At 41.9% G+C, this 16,904-nt stretch overlaps 1 protein-coding gene and 1 long non-coding RNA gene across 3 annotated transcripts in view; one reads left to right on the forward strand and one right to left on the reverse strand.

The window, feature by feature from the left end:
• SYNPR (synaptoporin) overlaps positions 1-16,904 on the reverse strand; it is a 296,686-nt gene that overhangs the window by 179,391 nt on the left and 100,391 nt on the right. The gene's annotated exons all lie outside the window — the stretch shown is intronic.
• Positions 4,899-11,137, forward strand: LOC137773291 (uncharacterized). The gene is made up of 4 exons (XR_011075662.1): positions 4,899-5,093; positions 9,241-9,366; positions 9,906-9,966; positions 10,844-11,137. It is a non-coding gene; the product is annotated as an uncharacterized lncRNA (long non-coding RNA).

Raw genomic sequence — 16,904 nt, forward strand, 5'->3', positions numbered from 1 at the left:
TGGCTCATGGGCCTAAAATCTGGGCGGTTGTAACGAGACTTTCCAGATTATTGGGTGGAAAGACTGAGAACAGTGAGAATGTTCAGACCTTATGCATGTTTGATACATATCCTGTGTATGAGTATATCTATGTAGCTACACATAAACACACTCATATAAAATAGAATGAAATACAATATAATGCCAAGCTTCTTACTACATATAGCGATGTGAACTGAAATGGAATAATACAACACACGTGAATCACCCTAAGAGCACAGATTACAGTAAGAGGTAGTGAAATAATTAGAAAATGGTGACTTTTACGTGTTTATTCTTTTTTTAATATAACCTATTCAGTTCTAAGTCTATATGATTTAATTTTTTAAAATGACCATGTTTAACAACCAGCTCACAGAGTGCTTGAAAACTGGACCATTGGCTCTTGCGAGCCAGGACAAGCCTCCTGCACACATCATTGAGCTTAGGAAATATTCACTGCTGAGAGAGAGAAAAAGAAAGCACTTTACTACCTTACTATAAGTTAGAAAGTGGTAAATTTCAAAATATACACATACACTTAAGGGGAAGACTTAAGCACGAACATGTGTGCTAAAGGACGTCATCTCATGTGCAAATGATTTGGTTGAATTACTATATATCTAACCTGAAAAGCTGCCGTTTATACAGTCAGTCAGCAATCAGACTCTCATACTCTCCATGCCAAATACATTCTCTTTTAATAACAACAACAACAACAAAACACCTCAGTAGCAGGTGGATTTCATCTTGATTGTTTCAAAATATTTAGTGGATAAATCTTCCAGTTTTTCATTAGTGGTGGGTGGTTTTGAAAGTTACTGTAATCACCTTGAATATTCACAATATTTATAAATTGCAATAATGAAGAGACAGGGGTAGGTTTTTTTTTTGCCCCAGCATTACTGACATCTTACTATCATTGTTCCCATGATGAAGGCACTTGGCGGATTTGCTGTGTAAAATCTCTTTTTACACTTCTTCCAATTCAATAGACTTAGAACCCAGGCTCAGGGGAAACGTTCACAGCTCAATAAAACTCCAAAGAGTAAGGAGTTCATCAGATGGGTTTCTACTGTGTGTGAGTTTTTTTAAAAAGATATTGAATGTTTAATGTTGTTAAGAAAAAAGAAACACAAAACTAATTACTGTCAACTATATTTTAAGTTTTCAACTACCCAGCCAGCAGAAAGCTGTTATTAAACCACTGTAAACCTCCTTTGTTTTTCTTCCCACATAAGAATCATTTTTTATTCACAATATTGGCTTCATAACAGAGGCTGTCAATCAAGATACTCAAGTTACCACCTGAAAAACAACCATGGGTCTTTGTTTTTATTTCAGAGATATATATATGTTTTTTCCTCTTGGAGATTCTTATTCTCACCTCCAATTGTCACTAAAGAAATAAACGGAGAAGTTTCCTTATTTGATGATACTGCGGCTCGTTGCTTTCAAAAGATCATTTCTTTTGTTAATGTTCAACTCCCCCATAATTTCCATAGCACCAGAACCTTTTAGCATCTGGGCAGCGTGGAAAACACATTTGGTGGTGATGTTTTTCCCCAGTCCCTTATTTCCTCTTTCCCAAGCAGCAATCACCATGAGCAGCAGCTGCCGGCAACTTACATGTAACAACATACAAAAAGACCAGCACTCACAGTGATTTGAATAGGGTAAGCCAGAAGCATCCATAGTAGTGCTATTTGAAGTCCCAGCTTAGCATAGCTGTTCTCTGCTGAAGTGGTACTTGGGGCTCTATTTGTTCCAAGTATCTTGTCTTAATTTTTGTCCTCATCACCTACGTCAATGAAGAAAATGGTTTTAGCCTAACTAGCAAAACTTAATTTTCTGTCTTGCTTTATTGGTGGACCAAATAAGTCATTACATAAGCCTGCAGGGACTCCTTCTCAGAATTTGTTCTCAATTATTTACTCATTTAAATTAAGACCAAACAAACCCAAACTTTTACCTCCGATAGCTACCTTCTGAGCCTTTGGCAAATTGTGGCAGAATGATGTCAGAGGACTTCATAGTTCAAGTCACCTATAGTCAAGACATGGAGAGTCATGGAATATGACAGAAGGTAATCTACATCAATTAAAGAGAGATTAAAGACACACCGTGCCTTGTTCCAAATTTGCTTTGTGATGAGAATATGGTTGCTTAATGAGGAAGGTTATTTTACGGCTTCTAACAAGTGAGCAAGCCAATGACATTTTGTGATCGTTATCTAATTTAACTGTGAAAAGGATGAAGTATGCATTTTCTAACTGCCATGCTTCACGTGAGATAAGATAATGACATGGACACTTGGAACCGTAAAGGTACTAATAAATATAAAATCCTCTACCGAAAAGATGCAGAGAGCAAGTTTGGATATTGGAGATTGATCTCTTGTTAAAGCCATCCACCTATCTATGCAAGACACAAATCTGATTCCATTCTCCCATTCTTGAAATGCTTCTGTGACACCTGGCAATCTTTAGGTTAAAGTTAAAAATGTTTATAGGATTGCTGATACCAGGATTCTGCCTAAATCTCTAGCCTCACCTTCTACTACTGCCCAGCCCCCAATTCCCTTATTTCAGCCTTACTTAATAATATTGGTGACTCCTTAAGAACAATGTACTGACCGATGTCTCTAAGCCTTTGCAGCACTATCCTCCATTCTCAGAACAAAACTCATACCTGTACCTCAACCCTAAAATACGCCCTCCAAAATGCGCCTTTCTAAAGACTTCTGTCCGTACCTCCAGTACTTACATTTTATTATGCTCGTGTCTTGACTCTTCTACTTCACAACTATACTATACGCTCCTCTAAGTCCGCGTCCCCTTCTTGTCTCTGTATGCCCACACTTGGTGCAAAGTCTATGCTCGATAAAACTGCAATGAATAAATGGGTGAATGTACCAAACTTGGGTTTTTCAGTCTGCATTTAGTCAGATTGTAGTTTCAGAAGATTCTGATTTTTTCTTCCCCAGTTTTGTGGAGTTTTTAAAATTTTATTTATTTTTAATTGAAGTATAGTTGATTACAATATTGTATCAGTTACGGGTATACTGCATAGTCATTCAGTATTTTTGCAGATTATATTCCATTATAGGTTATTACAAGATAATGGGTATAATTCCCTGTGCTATACAGTATATCCTTGTTGCTTATCTATTTTATATATGGCATTAAGAAAATGTGGTATATATATACAATGAAATATTTAAAAAATTACTCAGCTGTAAAAAGGAATGAAACACTGCCATTTGCAGCAATGTGGATGGACCTAGAGAATATTTCGCTTAGTGAGATAAGTCAGACAGGGAAAGACAAATACTATGTGATATCACTTATTTGCGGGATCTAAAAATTAATACAAATGAATGTATATGCAAAACAGAAACAGACTTACTGACACAGAAAGCAAACTTGTGGTTACCAAAGGGGAGAGGGGAGGGGGAAGGGACAAATTAGGGGTATGGGATTAACAGAAGATTCTGCTTTTGAGATCAACAGAGAGATATCTCCAGGGCAAAACTCTCCATGGAGCTTCAGATCTTCATATTCAGCTACCTCTGTACTTACTTCCTCCCTTGAATGTTACAAAGACACCCCAGTCTCAGCATGTAGTGTCCCTGCTCTTTTGTTGCTCAAACTGTTGCTATTCCAATGGTCCTTATGTAAGTTGCCCAAGTCATAAAAGCTGGGGCCCACAAATCACATATCTAGCTCATTGTGAAGTTCATTGATTTTCCTCCTCTCCATCTCTCCAATCACTCTACCCTTCTCCATCTCTCCTGCCAATGCCCTAGCCTGATCTAGCAACCCACTCATGCCTAGACTATTGCAATAGGCTCCTAATTCACTTTCTTGTATTCATTCCACTCCTGGACCACATACTCTGTCCCCACTATAATCAGCATGGCATTTCAGAATGCAAATTTGGCAGTGTTAGCGCATGACTTAATTCAAGAGCCTCCTGTTGATTTTAGGAAAAAGATCAAGATCCTTAATAGAGCTTCTGGACTCTACATGGTTTTCCCTGACTCTGCTGTATCACTACAGCCTTACCTCACTCCATTATCACCTTTTCTGTTCCCCTCAATCTCATCAGGTTTATAGTTCTTCAAATAGACCATGTTCACTCTGTCTCTGGCATCTGTGCACATGCTGCTCACGTCTACTGGAATGTTCTACTGCTGTGTCCCACCCCCTGCTTGTCCTTACTCTTCTGATCTCAGCTCCAAAATCACCTCCTCAGGAAGGCTTCGCTGCTCTCCCACACTTGGTCATGTCATCCTATTATATGCACTTAGAACATCACTTTCTTTTATTATTCGTTTGTAATTGTGTATTTGTTCATTAGTGCAATCATTTGATTATGACCAGCCTTCCCATTACATAAAACTATTGGGATTATGCCTGTTTTATCCACCATTATATCCTCCGGTGCCCAGCGTGGAGCCAGGCCCACAGTCTGTGCTCTCTAAATATTTGTTGAACGACTAAATGAGTGGATCTAAGAGTCATGGGCCTGCAGAAGGATGCTGTTCACCCCAATTTGTTCATGGGGAACCCGAGGCTCGCCTCCTTTTCAACCCTTCCCACCTTTGATCTCAGATTTCCTAGACTTTAATTCTCCACCCTCCCACCCACGTGCCTTTTAGATTAGCCATTTGCTGCTCTCTTTCCCCAGGATCTGGCTGGAAACTTTTCTGACTCAGCTTCCACACTGCGTCAGTTGGGGCTCTTCCTTACAAGAAGCAGAAGCTGACTGTGGCTGATTAAGCAGAAAACAAGTTCATTAAAGGACAGTGGGTAGCTCACAGAATTATTGGGACGTTTAGAGAACTGGGCTTAATGCCAAACGTCCAGGAATAATGTCCCAAATCATGTTCTAGAAATAGCCTGATGAGAAGCACGCTGCTCCCCCCCAGCAGGGGTACTACTGAAGGAGCTGCTTTCAACACTGCAGCCTCATTACAGATGCGACACACATGCCAGGCACTCACCCCTGCCAGCACTGCTCTCAACACCGGGACCTCTCTGTTGCCCCTCCCCAGCTAAACGGATTCCACAGTAAGCCTTCTCCCTCTGATTGCTCATTTCTGAATTAAAGACTAGAGGGGGTGAGTCTGCTTGGTAGAGAATTGTTATATGGCTCTGTGTTCTAGCTGCAAAGGAGGCTGGAAGTGAGTTTTCGGGCTCCCACACTGGGGAGGTGGGAACCATCAAGTGGGAGAATCCTGTAAACATAACAAGAGGATTTAAAAGATGCTAGGCAGCCAGAAAACATGACTGATGCCTTTCCCATAAAACATGGCCAAAGTTCTGGCATCTTGTTCAACCTCTCTTTGGTGGTGAGTCTAAGTTGTTTTACTTTGTCCATTACAACTGAACTGACAACACGTAAGGAATTTAGCCTGCTATGCTAAGATAGACGAGACCCAGCCCCTGAAAGATTTTTAAAAACCAATTGTAAACTATTCTAGAAATCTCTATTTGAGATAGTAGAATGTAGCATTTCAGAGCACAAACTCTGGAATCCAATGGTTTAAGTATGAAACCCAACTTAATCATTTCATTAAGTGCATGACTTTAGTGGATAAGTTGTCAGAGGCTATAACAACAAGTATCATGCTTTGTTTTTGCAGTACCTACCCCATATCTGGCACAGAGTAGATATTCACTAATCATTTGTTGAATGAGTTAATGGATAAATAACGGCATGAATGAGTGACTTCTGTATTAATCAGGATGATCAAGGTCAAGTTAGGCTTACAAACAACCTCCAAAACCCAGTGGCTTAAAGCAACAAAGTTATCTTTCTTGTGTGTTATTACCTGTCCACTAAGGGTTAGACAGGGCTCTGCTCTATGTCATCCTTATTCCAGGATGTAAGTGAACTGAGTTTCCACCACCTGGAACACATTGTTGAGACACAGAGAAAGAGAGCATGGTGAATTGTGCATTGACTCTCAGAGTTTCACCCATAAGTAACATGCATCACTTCTACTCATATTTACCAAATAAATTATATAGGTATACTTAATACCAAGGGGGTAGAACAGCACTTAAAAGGGGAGCTGAAAATGTGATGAACAGCAAAAATGATGGCCTCAACTTTTCTGAATCTCAGTTTCCTCATCTGTAAAATAAGGATGAAAGATGTTGTGATGAATGAGTGTGAACTTCAGGAAACCCACATCACACTGGTCCTCATATTATATCTTCGTGAGGGTATGATAAGCAGAGCCCAGGGATCAGTGTCAGCATGGAGTCAAAGACAGGGCCCAACTTGCTGAAACCTGAAAATGGGACTCAGAATGAGCGGATGTAATGTAGCATGATAGGATCTTAAAACATCCATCATTGTACTTTTCTTCCTTTCCTTGATTATGACCCTTCATCCTGTCAGTCAGAAGCACCACATTGCCTCAAGGAGAACTAGTGTGGTTATAGCAGAAATGTAAAAAGCACAAAAGAAATTGATGTTCAGTGTTTCTGAATTCCAAACTATGTTCTTGAAGCCCACATCAGAAACAACAGCTTTGAAACCATGGCTTTTGATATATAAGGAATGCTGTTGAGAGAAGAAAGGGCTTTTGAGAATCAAAATGGAAGCCTCTGAGGAAGGAAGGAAGGAGATCGGGTTTACGCTCTGATCTTATCAGAACGAGAAGAAAGCAAGCTGCAGATTGATCCATCTGTAGGGAGACAAGACAAGGGTGCCTCAGCCCCAGAGGGTAGAGAAGAGAGGAAGAGAGGAGTGGGGCTCAAAATCCCGAGGGACGGTGGTGGAGTCACAGAGGAGAGACTTCATGAAGAGGAGTAGAGGGTAGAGCGAGCAGGGAGACTGCACACGCTCTCTGTGGGCAGCCATGGGGAAGCCAAGCCAAAGCCTATGGACTTCCACGGGTGAGTGCTCCGTGTCCCCTTTCCCAGAAGCCCAGTTAGCCAGTGTGCTAAAGATGCCTGTGAATCATTCAATAGAAAGATGCCCTTAGTAGGTCCAGCGTCTTTGCTGACCCCAATCCGAGTGGACAGTTTCAGCCCCTTCAAATGGACCTGGGTAGTCTAACCTTCTGAAAGACAGGCCATCAATATCAACATGGTGTTACTGCCGGGAGAGCCCAAGCATCTGTACTTGGGTGGGAAAATGGAGACACCCACTCTGGGTTATAGTCTAACATCCAAGTACCCTTTCTATTCACCCCGTTTGTTTTGCTCCCCAACAAGATTAGACTGCACCTCTGGATCCACCTCTCAAAAGAATGATTTCTGCATGTGTATTTCTTTTTCTTCTCTTGAGCAAAGGTATCTTTGGGAAATGATAGAAGATTATATATAAATAAGGCATCTCACTTGTAAGTTATTAAAACTGACAAATAAGTAACAGCTAACACATTGAGCACTTACTATACATCAGGCCTTACTCAGCACTTGAAGTGGAATATCTTACCACAGTATTATTTCCATTATACAGGGGAGAAAACTGAAGGCAAGAGAGCTAAATGTCAAACACGTAGCTAGGATGATGTGAACCTAGACAATCTGATCTCAGCATCCAGAGGCTTGACCACTAAACTACACTGCCTCACTATACAGGAATAAGTTGCTCATCATTCCTGCTACTCTTCATTCATTCAAGCATTTTTCGAGAGCTTGCCGTAAATTAGACCCTCTGTCAGTCACAGGGATAAAGAAGCCACCTGGACAGAGCATTACTACTCTTGAACCACTCCTGGTCTGTGCTGCAATGGGTTATTGCTGCTGTAGCCGTAAACGGTTCAGGTGACTGCTCCATGGAAAGCCAAGATGCAATGGAAATAACTCTGTGTAAGCTTTACCACCAGGGACATGTGTGACTTTCAATAAGTAAATAAATTATTTAAACTGCCAGTGCTTCAGGCCTCCAATTTTAAGACCCTGGGGAAGGACAGATGGACTGTGGGTCGAGGTATCATCTGCTCCAAGGAAACTCAGAGGTGAGCTAACATTCCTTGGACTCTCAATTATTCAACAAGGACTGATCTTTAACAATCCAAAGGGCACCAAGCCACTTCGACCAGCAGTAAAAATATCTAGACTGGAACTTAGGTTCTGGTCCTGACTTCTAATTGTTGTGGAGTTCAAAGTGGGGCCCTAAAGCTAATAGAACACACGCTATCAAGGAACTTGGCACCAATGCAAAGAGAGGAGAAGCCTGTTATTCTAATGAGACCTGCTGTGGGATTGCCCAGCTCTAAATTCTACGCTCATTAAAGCTTTCCTTTTTCTTCTCTACTTTTTGCATCCTTGTTTCTTTCTGCACCATGGTCTACCTGCCTTGCACACCTCTGTCTTACTTTTCTCTTCGAGAGGCAGCGCTGTGCTCTGGAAAGAGAACAAGAGCCTGGCTGGGCTCTGCCCTGTCCTAGTGGAATGACCTTGGACATAAAGCTAAACCACTGTCAATCTTGGGTTCTGAATCCATCAAATGGAACCACACCTCCTGCCTCCTAGAGTTTCTTAGAAGATTAAAAAGAATACATCCCCTGCACCTGGCAGAGTGAGAAATAAAAATGAAGCACCTAGAAAAGTACCTGGTATAGGTAAAGTACTGGATACCTAATCCATGCTTAGACTGGTAAATATTTGATTTCTTCCCTCTTTTTCTCTTTCCCACCCCAAACCTATGTCTTCTCCATAGCAAAAGGAATAAATCTCATTGAAAACCCAAGGATATTGGTCCTGACAAGTAAACAGAGTATTGGTAGTAAAAAAACAAAACAAAACTACACTCTTAGCCCACATACCTCAAGACTCAGATGTTATATGAATCCCATTATTGGTCTCCAACATTTATTTCCAGCAAGGACATGGGCTCTGGAGTCAGACTGCCAGCACTCAAATCACGGCTCTGCCACCTACTCGTAGTGTGATCCTGGGCAAGAGATTCAGCTTCCCTGGTCCCTAGTTTTCTCTCTCTATCCCTGACAGTGTCTAATTTATGGTGGTGGTGTGAAGATTAAATAAGAAGTGTTAATCAAAAGTGCTCTTCATGGAGTAGACACACAATAAGTGCCATTATTATGATCACTGTTATTATTTTGGTATTATTGTTGAACCCAGCGCATCGAAATGTTCTCCAGTAACACAGAAGTCAAGCTACAGTAAACCAAGTTTTGTGGATTCTGTTACTTAATGCTCTCTTCAAATCCATTTACTCTTTTTTACCCCTTAGCTCCAGCCACCACCATCTCCTACCCAGGATCTCGCAGGAAGGAGCCTCCAAACCACTCTCCCTGATGACAGCCTTGGTCTTTCCAAACCACTCAGCACATGGCAGCCTGGAGGAGCCTCCTCAAAGGTTAATCTGATCTGTTCGCTCTCTTGCTCAACACTTTTTATCTGCTTCTGATTGCTCTTAAGATAAAGTCCTGGCTGTCACAGGGTCCTAAACTTAGCTGAATACAACACTAAACATAGCCTCCTCCATCTTTCACAAGCTGGCCTTACACAACTATTTTCACTTCCTTGTGGGGGTCCCACACTCTTGCCTTCAGTGCTCTGCATCTGATGTTCACTCTTGCCCTACCTCTGCAGTTGGTACCACCTTCTATCAGTTGATAGGCCATTTCTTCTGGAAAGGTTTCCTTAACCCTTGTTGTATACCATCCATGTGATCCACAGTTTCAGGTATTTCTTCTGTTAGACTATTGATCACACCTATTGCATTCTGAAGACCCCCCATAGATGGTTATGGACAGGGACTGAGCCTCTCTTGTTCATCACTGTATGTCAACCGCGTTTCTCAACTGGGATAGGGGAGGGACAGCCATCACCTGGGCTGCAGTAGCTGTGGTAGGGAGCCACTAATACCGATGGCAATATGTCCTTTTCCCTTAGGAATGTCACCAAGTAATGGTGTGGATTACTGCCCACTCCTCTTCCGTGACACGTGACACTGGTAGGTCTGAAACAAATATTTTTGAATGAATGACTAAATAAATGCTAGGATGTTCTTTGACACTGCCTACTGGTAATTTGTGATTACAAAGAATTAGAGCAATGCTTTTCCCTTCTGTAGATTTTTAAATTCCAGATTGAGAGGGTAGATTAATCTTGCCTTACCTTCAAGGTTTATATGAAATGTGTTAAATACATGAAGCAGATGCTCTATTTAAAAGAATCAAGTGACTTGATTCTTTTAAATAGAACATCCTTTAAATAAATAAATAAGGAGGGCTCCTTCAATATTAAAAAAAAGAATAAATATCTGCCTTAAATATTGATACTCCAAATTGTGATTTTAAAAAACACTAAAAATAAATTAAATAAAAATGTCTTATGAAATGGATGATCATAGAAGTTATTGCAGAACCAGAGTCTCTGTAGTAGATAAAAAGCATGTAATTAAAATATCATTAAAATGATACGTTTATAAAATCTGTGATATGACCCAGTTCTAAGGAAAATCAGAAGGATACAGCCTAAAATATTCCAATGAAACCCTGAGGCAGAGATTTAAGATAATTGGTTTTCTTTTAAATAAGGGATCCTGTCTCAAAACCTCTTTTTTATGATTTTCCTCAATATATCCTATATACTTCATGTGTGACTATTATCATCGTTACACTCCTTTGTTAAGAAACCTATTTTACTCTAATTCTATTCACTGTAATTTTCTTAGTAACAGGCTGCTCTCTTTTTCTCTTAAAAACTATTAAAATGTCATTCACATCACATTCTAGATGTGGATCCAGCTATTCCCAATAACTATTCAAAAAACATAATCACCATGATTACTGTTGACATCTAATTAACATTCAGCTTCCTTTCTACAGCATCTACAACTGGACAAACCATCTAATCCAGGATAAAAACTAATGCTGTTGCCTTTTCTTGAAAAAAAAAAAACAAACCAGGATGCTATGCATCTCGGCTCAGTATTTTTGTTCTCCCTGTAAATGGTGGTTGGGGGCTTCCCTGGTGGCGCAGTGGTTGAGACTCCGCCTGCCAATGCAGGGGACACGGGTTCGAGCCCTGGTCTGGGAAGATCCCACATGCCGCAGAGCAACTAGGCCCGTGTGCCACAATTACTGAGCCTGCGCATCTGGAGCCTGTGCTCCGCAACAAGAGAGGCCACCACAATGAGAGGCCCGCGCACTGCGATGAAGAGTGGCCCCCACTCGCCGCAACTAGAGAAAGCCCTCGCACAGAAACGAAGACTCAACACAGCCAAAAATAAATAAATAAATTTTAAAAAAAAGAGAAAATGATGGTTGAAGGTAGGACAGCTACCATGAACACCTTTCTAAATATCACCAACTGATAAATTGGACCTGGTCATAAGAAATTAAATCCACCCAATGGCTTATGGGAAGGCTGATGTTAAGCTGCAATGTGAGAGTTGTGTTCCATTACAGATGACTCCCAGAGTTTGCTAATGATGGTCTTTTGATGAGGTCTTCCTTGATCATCTTCCTTTCTATCCGGCTTACTTCATCCCTCGCCACCCTCTTCTTTGTTCTCTCCCCATAATCCACCTGGACTCCTTCCAGCTTCCAACATCATGTTCTCTCTCACCTCTGCGACACCACCTCTGTCTTCCTCCATTAGTGCGATGGTTCAGGGTGCGGCTCTAATATGAGAACATTCAGTTTCACATCTCAGCTCTCCATACCACGAGCAGTATGACCTCGAACAAGTTAGCTTAGCCTCTGGGTACCCATTTGGTTTTCTCATTTGTTAAATGGCGATGGTGTCCAACAAAGGTACCCACTTCGTGGGGTTACTGCGAGGATTAAATGGGTTAATATATACATTCTAGAATATATATATAGCTGTTTACTGTTTTAGTCTTTACTCCTGGCCAAAGCCTTCTGGTCTCATATCATATTATGAGACAGTTTAGATCTCCAAGCTCTGTGCTCACTCCCACGGCCCCCTGTATTTCCACATTTGCAATACCATCACACTTGTAATGACCATGTCAAGCACAGTATGCTGTACTCATTTGTACAACATAGATTGTTTGAGCTGCCACTCAGTGCCAGGTACAAGGAATACAGCAATGAATGAAAAAGATAAGGTCCTTGCCCCAGTGGGGCTCACACTCTACTTGTTTGGAAATAGGAAATAAGTACGTGCTCAAACTAAGAAAACAAATTCAGAGGTTAAATATTATGGTAAAAAAAAAAAAGCAACAGAATAATGAGATAAGGCATGATTGAGGGGGTGCACTATTTTTGGTTGGGTGGTCTCTGAAAAAGTGACAGAACTGAGCCCTGTTTGATCAAAAAGAACTAGCCATATGCAGATCTGTGAGAAGAGAGCTCCAGGCAAAGGAAAGAGCTAAAGCAAAGGCTTGAAGGTGGGACTGACCTTAGACTTGTGGCCCTTACTTGCTTCCCTCTCCTTCAGTGAATGCACAGTCCATACCCCACCCACTCCCTCCATCTTGGAGTTACCAGAATGGGAGGGAGCCTCCCCAGCTCTACCCACAAACAGACTGGGCCTTTCTCCTGTTAGGGGGAAGCTGCCAGAGGGGTTAATGCAGAAAAAAATGATGAAAGGGCAGTTTCTAGAATCCTTCAGTGCTCTGATCATCATGGACAAACATGTTACAAAATACTTTTTCATTTTTGAGATGGGAGCTGGAATTCATTTTGGAATTCAATCCTGTGATTTTTATCATTTAGAGCAGTGGTTTTCAACTGAGGGAGATTCTGCATCCTTTAAACACCCCAGGAAACTTGACAATATGCGAAGACATGTTTGATTGTCACAACTTAGTGGGGAGCGCTACTGGTGTCCAGAGGATAAGGTGCTAAGCATCTGATAATGCACAGGATGGACCCCACAACAAAGAATTATCCAGCCCCAAATGCCAATATTACCTGATGTAGAAAGTGGTCTTCTTCAAACCCCTTTTGCTACTTCCACCTGCATCTTTAACTAGAACAGCAGGGGCTCCTTCTTCTGCAATAGTCCTCTTTCTTCATGAGTAGACAGGCTTGAACATATGAAATTAAGGATGAACAGCAGGGGCCTCTTTGTCTCAAGGGAGCAGTGTGTGTCTCTGAGGATCAGCAGATTGGAGAATACTGTCTTCTCTGGTGTCTCCCTTTCCAAGGATGCTGCTTTCTTCATCTCCTACTGACCAAGAATTCCTCAACTTTCAGAGAGACTGATCTAGGGATGGCAAATAGGGCTCACCCTGCAACAACTCTGATCGACTGGAGCAACTCTGTTTGGAGCACCATTTTGATTCCCATAAGGATTCCCATGACCACATTCAGACTTGCAAAAAAGTGCAATCAACTAGTGATGTCTGCCATGAATGCAGGCACAGTACCAGGGATGTGCTATCCCTTCCTGACAGAACAGCTAAGTCTTCATTCTATCATCGACTTGATCCTGCAGTTTGTTTTCTGCTCTGGGCTAGATGCAGGGCCCTCTGCAAAGTTCACAGTTCATGACATTCAAACTTTGCACAGACAACCTAGGTAAGTCGGCGAGCGGATAACAGTGCTTTATTTCGTTTCCCCCCTACCCCCTTGCTGTTTGTCCTTAAGCCAGTTCCCCTGTGACATGGTGGGAGGTAGCAAGGCCTGAGCACCAGTGGCCCGTGATTGAAGTAGCACTTCCTGGCCTCACTTTGGTAGAGTTCCACTTGGTGGTGAACACCACGAGCATCATCACCCTTTTCTTCTTATTTCTAATTGACCATAGCAATGGCATGCTCTTAACTGAATGGCTCTGATCGAGCACTTATTTGATTCCTGGCCTGTGTGTTGAGTGCACGCCTACACTACAGGCCACTCATCAGCAAATCCAATCATCTTCTTCGATGCCTGCTTTGCCTTTCACTTGCAGCTGCCACCCTCCTCCCAGACTTCCTCATAATACCTTTATGAGTGCATGAATTCCATCTTTCTATCTCTCTTCCTTTATCCACCTGCATTATAGGTTTTAAAGCACTGTAGGATTTATAAACATATGCCTCTCAAGCTGGAATCTCTTCTTCATCAGCATCATAATTAAACCTTCTGTGTGTATTACATCTAGTTCTTGTGCCCTGACCTTGCCTCTGCCATTGGTCACTCTACTGCCAATTTTGCTTTCTTCTGGACAATCTCAGAGGATCTTCCATCACAGTATATCTGTCAGTATACAGTATATCTGTCTTGCTGGAGCTCTTACACACATTACCCTATTCCTTTTCCTCAGGGCATATCAAGGGAGTCTAAGCCTACTTTACATGACATTTCCTCCTTTTGTGTTTATTTTTTGATTTCTCTGCTTCCACTTCCCCTTCCTTTAGCATTTTATTTTGAGAAATAACTCAAATATTTTTGGGGGGGGGAATTACCTTATTTTATTTTGGGGAACTACCTCTCCTGCATTTTGTTTGATTCAATGATCTCTTAATCTAGTACCTGCCTGTGGGGCTTTAAAATATGTCCAGATTCTTTGACACACCTACTTTTGAATGGTGGAGCGGAATTCTCCTCCCCGTAAGTGGGGGCTAAACCTGGAGACTTTTTTCAAAGGAATAGAATGTTGCAACAGTCATGGTGGCCGACTTCCCAATCCATCACCAAGAAGGAATTGGGGCCCCCTCTTTGAGCTCTCTCTTGGGGAACTTCTTGCTGTGGGAAAGGCCAGCTGCCAGGGTTGTGAGGACACATGAGCAGGGAAGTCCGTGTGACAAGGAAATGAGGTGTTCTGCCAACAGACAGCTCCAGCTTACCATCCATGTGAGTAAGCTATCTTGGAAGTAAACCACCCAGCCCTTCAGGTAGTTGTAGCCCTGGCTGACATCTTAACTGTGGCTTCATATAAAACCCCAAGTCAGATCCTTTCAACTAAGCTGCTTCTGGATGCCTGACCCCCAGAAATTATTTGAGATAATAAAAACTTACTATTATTTTGAGCCTTTAAGTTTGGGCTAATTTGCTATGCAGTGACAGATAACTAATACACTGTATCTCATTGAGAAAACAAGCTATTGCTGTGTAAGAGCCCCCAGATCTTGTTTGCATATACGTATCAGCATTCTTTTCCTCACACATCTACAGGTCAGGTGGGATGGCTTGGTTGATCTTGGCTGAGCTCACTCATTTCTCTACAGAATTTGTTGGGGGTTGGCTCAGCTTCCAGTGACTCTCATGTCCATTGAACAATAAAGGTATTGCCTTCTCACAGAAGTAGCAGAGGAACAAAAGAACAAGCAGAAATATGGGAAACCTTTCAAGGCCTAGACTAGGAATTGACACGTCACTTCTACCTCTTTCGATTGGACAAAGCAACCTACATAGCTGAATACAAAGTCAAGACACAAAAAATATATAATTTAGTGAAACGAACTACAAAGGCACGTGGCAATGACTGTGGATGTATAATTCTGTTACTTGGGAGGAGGTAAAGTGTTGGCATGATAATCTAGTCTACCACAGCCAGATCCTCGATGCACTAGGCATTGTGACCTAAGCTGATCTAATCAGACAGTTTCCGCATGGGTTCTGCATCTCAGACTGAATGGTTCAAGGTTGGAGAAACTTTCTCCAGCATCTTGCATCTCATTTGTTCTAGCTGTAGGTCCTGGTGAGCTTTTCCTACCATAAAAGCAGTCATGTGTTCCTGCTTCCTCGCCCAAGAAATGTCTTCGTTTCTGCCTATTTCCCAGCCTGGGTCTCGTTCAAACATTCCTCATGGGATGTGTTCTTTTTATTTATTTATTTATTTAATTAATTTATTTATTTTTGGCTGCGTTGGGTCTTCGTTGCTGCACGCAGGCTTTCTCTAGTTGTGATGAGCGGGGGCTACTCTTCATTGTGGTGTGCTGGCTTCTCATTGCGGTGGCTTCTCTTGTTGCGGAGCACGGGCTCCAGGCACGTGGGCCTTAGTAGTTGTGGTTCGCGGGCTCTAGAGCGCAGGCTCAGTAGTTGTGGCGCACGGGCTTAGTTGCTCTGCGGCATGTGGGATCTTCCCGGACCAGGGCTTGAACCCGTGTCCCCTGCGCTGGCAGGTGGATTCTTAACCACTGCACCACCAGGGAAGTCCCATGGGATGTGTTCTTCATTCCTGCCTCATTTAGTTGTCATCATCTGATAGATCCCTCTGAAAGAATACTCTCAAGTGGTCAGATTCAAATACAGTTTTTCGTGCATGTTTGAAGCAGCAGAGAGTAAAGAGAGAATATCTCTTTGTCATAGAGACCAGGCTTTTGTTAACAGAGCCCAAGATGCCATTTGCTTTTACTGATCACTCAAAATCTTTTTATAAGGCACTGCTCCTAAGACGCTTCCTCCATACTCTATTTACACAGTCAAATTTGTCACCGCTTGAAATGAAGAGTCCTTCCTTCCTTTGGCAACTGACTTCATTTACAGATGGCGAAGAACAATCAAACTTGGGCTAAGTCACGCTCCCAAGAGCCAAATTGGTTACTTGATCATTTTGTATCCTAGGTTCTTCTAAGAAAGCTTTCAACCTCCTCTTCATAAAACCCTCTTGGAACAGCAAAAAGCTTCTCCCTCCTCTGTCCATCTCCAAGGATAACTGGAGATTCTGTTTTCCATTATGTTATGAGTATGTTACATACCCCCAAATGATTTCTTTGCCAAAGCTACCGGAATGCCTATCTCAGTGTCACTTTTTACTTACTTCAAAGACAATTCTTGGGACACAGGAAAGAAGAGAATTAATATCTCTTGAACACTGGTCATGGGCTTTATTACTTTTTGTTTTTTGAGGAAGCATTCATCTTCCTCAGAAGAGAAAAGGGTTTTTGTAAAGAAGATAACTGACTTGTCCAACGTTCTATGGCTAGCCCATGGCAGAGCATGGATTGAAACCCAAGTCTGCCTAATTCCCAAGTTGACAGTCCTTTTTTCTACA

The sequence above is a fragment of the Eschrichtius robustus genome, chromosome 12 (assembly GCF_028021215.1).
Source record: "Eschrichtius robustus isolate mEscRob2 chromosome 12, mEscRob2.pri, whole genome shotgun sequence".
Lineage (NCBI taxonomy): Eukaryota > Metazoa > Chordata > Mammalia > Artiodactyla > Eschrichtiidae > Eschrichtius > Eschrichtius robustus.